The sequence below is a fragment of the Colobus angolensis genome, unplaced genomic scaffold, assembly GCF_000951035.1.
Source record: "Colobus angolensis palliatus isolate OR3802 unplaced genomic scaffold, Cang.pa_1.0 Scaffold2, whole genome shotgun sequence".
Classification (NCBI taxonomy): Eukaryota; Metazoa; Chordata; class Mammalia; order Primates; family Cercopithecidae; genus Colobus; species Colobus angolensis.
The window spans coordinates 21,657,146-21,661,437 of NW_012115154.1; positions in this window are offsets into that span (position 1 = coordinate 21,657,146).

Genomic DNA, 4,292 nt, shown 5'->3' on the forward strand with positions numbered 1-4,292 from the left:
GTGTGTGTGTGAGAATATATTTCTATATATGCATATATATAAATAAATATGGCATATATATATATATATGCCTCTGAAGTACCTAACAATGTATTTTCCTCTCCATTACCTTTCATTACACGTTTTAAACTTTTTAAAAATAATATGCTTCTTTTGCCCCCAGATCACAAAGCAAGGCAGCTTTCTGTTAGTCCACAGTGAAACTAGCCTTGGCTTTAATGCAGCAGCCTGAGAGAGAGCTTGGCTAAGACCCCTTGCCATCCAGGGCTCAGGCACAGGAAACTGGTTCTGTGCACAGCGGTGTTCGATTTCTGTATCTCTCTTGCTTCTTTTCTTTTTAAATTATTACCCTTGAAAGAGTTGTGGAACTAGTGTACTCTGTCCAAAAAGCAAGGATTTTTTTTTTTAAGGGAATATGCATGTGACAAAAAATGGGGGCTCATCCTTGTGAATAGCTGCCACAAAGCTATTGAAAAATTGCATTTCTCAGGCCGGGCGCAGTGGCTCACACATGTAATCCCAGTGCTTCGGGAGGCCGAGGCGGGTGGATCACCTGAGATCAGAAGTTAGAGACCACAGTGGCAAACATGGTAAAAACCCATCTCTACTAAAAATACAAAAATTAGCCGGGTGTGGTGGCACGTGTGTGTAATACCAGCTACTCGGGAGGCTGAGGCGGGAGAATTGCACGAACCCAGGAGATGCAGGTTACAGTGAGCCAAGATCACGTCCTTGCACTCCGGCCTGGGCAACAAGAGTGAAACTCCGTCTCAAAAAAAAAAAAAAAAAATTACATTTCTCAGTGATTATTTATGAACTCATGACCCTGCTGAAATTGAAAGCATCCAGAGAAGTTCATGGACCAGTCTGCAGAGGGTCTCACGCTTCATACCCAACCTGGATGCATGATACCCGAGAAGGGTCTCTCACGCTTCCTTCGAGACCTGTGCCTTCTGAGAGGCCTCTGAGGAGCCAGAACTTTTACCTGGAATTCCCTTGTTTCTCTGTCATTTCCATACTGATTACCTGGGCACCTTTGTTGAAAATCATTTGATCATGTACATGTGGCTCTATTTCTGGTCTCTCTGTTCCGTTTCATTAATCTATGTGTCTCTCTTAACACCAATTCCATATGGTCTCAGTTACTAATCTTTCCAGCTATCTTTTGGATTAATTAAATAAGTTTTAATATTCAATTTTTCTTTTATAATACCTTTTCAGTTATTCTTCATTTTGTTATGAGTGGTTCTTCTAGTATTTAAATATTTCTCCCTGAAGCTCATTTATCACAATCAATATACAAAAGTGTACATCTCTTTCCCCTTCTTGTCTTTTATTGCTTTGCTGACAGGCAGGTAATTTCTACATATATTATAAGTCCCCGATACATTGTTATTTTGCTTTTAAAAGTAAATTATCTTTTAAACAAATTTAGAAACAATAAAACATATATATTTTAAATTTAGCTACATATTGACAATATTTTCTGTTCTTCATTTTAACATTTTTGTATTAACATTTCTTGGAACGCATGTCTGCTAATGCTAAATTCTACCAGTTATTGTTTGCCTGAAAATATCTTTGCCTTCAGTTTTGAGGGATATTTTTGCTGGGCATAAAATTCTGTAGGACAGTTTTTTTTATTTTTCACCCTTTGGAGAGTTTGTTAAACTGTATTTTATCTTTCATTGTTCCTGACATGTCTTCATTCCATTTTATCTTTGTTTACCTATATATTATTTTTTTCTTTCCTTTTAAGATTTCTCTTTTATCACTGGTTCTCATCAGTTTTGTTTTAATGTATCTGATTTGATTTTCTGAGTGTTTAATCCTCCTTATGATTTGCTGAATGTCTTAAGCCTATAGGTTTATAGTTTTATAAATCAAATTTGTAGTATTTTTAGCTGAAGTTTATTTCATTATTTTTCAGCCTCACGTCTTTCTGATAATTCAATTATATTAATAGTTGAATTTTTCCAAAGGTCACTAAATTTCTCTTCACTTTTTCATTTTATTGTCCCTGAAATTTCATTTCATTTCATTTATTTAATCTATTAAATAGATTAAATTGCTGTGTCTCAAGATTACTGATTTTTTTTTTCCTTCTGCTATTTCTAATTGGGTATTAATTTTCTGTAGTTAATTTTAAATATCATTTAAAATTTTTCAATGACAAAATAAATTTTGTTTTTTAAATATCTTCTATTTCTATCATCTTTATTATTTTAAATTCTTAGACATATTTTAATTGATCTCTAAAAATATAGTTTTACAAATTTTATAATTTCTGTTATTTATGGTCCTATCTCTGTTTACTGAGGTTTTTTTCCTGGTCATGAGTCACATTTTCTTATTTGCCAAATTTTTAAATTTTGTGTTAGGCAGTATGAATATTACCTTGTGACATTCTAGATTTTGTTTTTTTACTTTAAAGAGTATTAAAGTTTATTCATTTTTATCATGAAAATAATTTAGTTGTGACCCAAGCAGCTGGATCGTTTGGAGGATTTTTGTATATCTTTGTTCATGTGGATCTAGAATAGTCTTTACTCTAGAATTAGTTTTGCCCTAACTCTATGCCTGAGGTTTTTGAGGTCTCTGCTGTGTACCTTGAGGCTTACCACAGTGTCTCCCTTCTCAAGACCTTGCCCACCAAATTCCAGGGACTCCCAATCCCAGTCTCAGCCTTCTCAATTTAGCGAGCCTGCTGTGCTCTGCCTGGGTTGCCCTGCATGCACTGCTGTTCAGAGTGATTCCGGATACAAAGGCAGGGGCACAATGAGGCTGATCTCATCTGTTTTTCTTCTCTCAGAAACTAGATTCCTGCACTGTCTCTTGTTCAACATAAGAGTTCTTTTATACATTTATCCTGCTTTCTGATTATTACAGCAAGAGGCCAATCTGGTATTAGTTGCTCCTGGCCAGAAGCAGAAGTGATCATACAATTTTGTCTACAAAGATAGCACTTTGAAACATTTATTTCTATGTCTTACTGAAAGATGTTTCTATCTTGGTGATGGCTTTATTATATATATGTTTATTTTTGCTATTCAGCTACATAGAACACAAATACACACATCACAAATTTTGCTTCCATCTCTCTTCTCAAAATGTTTTAAGCTACTGATAATAATAATGCCCTATATTTGCATGGTATTTCTGATTTTGAAAGTGCTTTCACATTCTTTAGCTCATCCGATGTTTAAAAATCTTTGTGTAAATAAAAGTTTCATTTGTCAAAGCTTAAACTTAGATATATTGAGTGAATTTCCCAAAGTTAAGCTACAAGTTGCTCAAGTCCCTGGCCAAGCCTTACCTAATGTCATATTTATTTTGGATGCTGCATGTACCAGTAACTAAGGGTAGCAATATGATGGCATTGTGATCTTATCGCAGGCATGTTAGGTTGTTTGAGATATTCTCAGGGTCGCATTAGACTTTTACCACCACTCCTACCAGGAAAATAGAGCTTAATGACTGGTATAAAAAACCAACCTTCTTCATAAATCAGTTCTTATTTTTGCACCACCATTGCAGTGAGGTTGTTATGAACTCTTAAAAAATGGGTAGGAGTCGCTGAGCAACATGACTGGTCCATAACAGCACTCAGCCTGATGTATAACTCTTTACGCTCATATAGGTAGAAATTCATCAGCCACATTGCACTCCTTCATATTGCCACCCATAAAAAAAGACAAAAAAGGTACTGGGGGAAAAGATTTAACACTCTTCTTACAACTTTTTTCCCTCTCTTGTAACTTAACATAAATATACTACAGGCTTTCAGATCCCTGTTGGAAAAAGAAGTTGAACGGACACTGCAGCTTCAGGGAAAATAAGGCACTGAATTTCAGACATTAATGTCGCCATCTTTTTGGAGACAAAATCAGAAAAACTATTGGTAATAGAGCAAACTAAAAATATTTAGTTTCAATTATGAATCAGAAATGAAATAATAGGTTAGTAAGAACTTAATCTCTGAGCAAAAATATATTTTATTTATGCAAAATGTTATGTAATTAGTATTGCATTGGCTGCAGGGAAGGAGGATAAGGGGGTCATTAGTGAAGAAGCAGAAAGCAAAGTCCCCTGAAGAAGCTCACATTCACTCTAAAGCTATAATTCTCTCATGTGAACGTCACAGAAACAATGCAAGATAATGTACACTTGTTAGTGTAGAATATACAGTATATTCAATACAATTCAGAGAATTGAAAGATGCATGAGAATCAATTGAACAAAACTCACTATACAGAATTGAGTTTGTTTGTTTTTTTTTTTTTTTTTTGAGA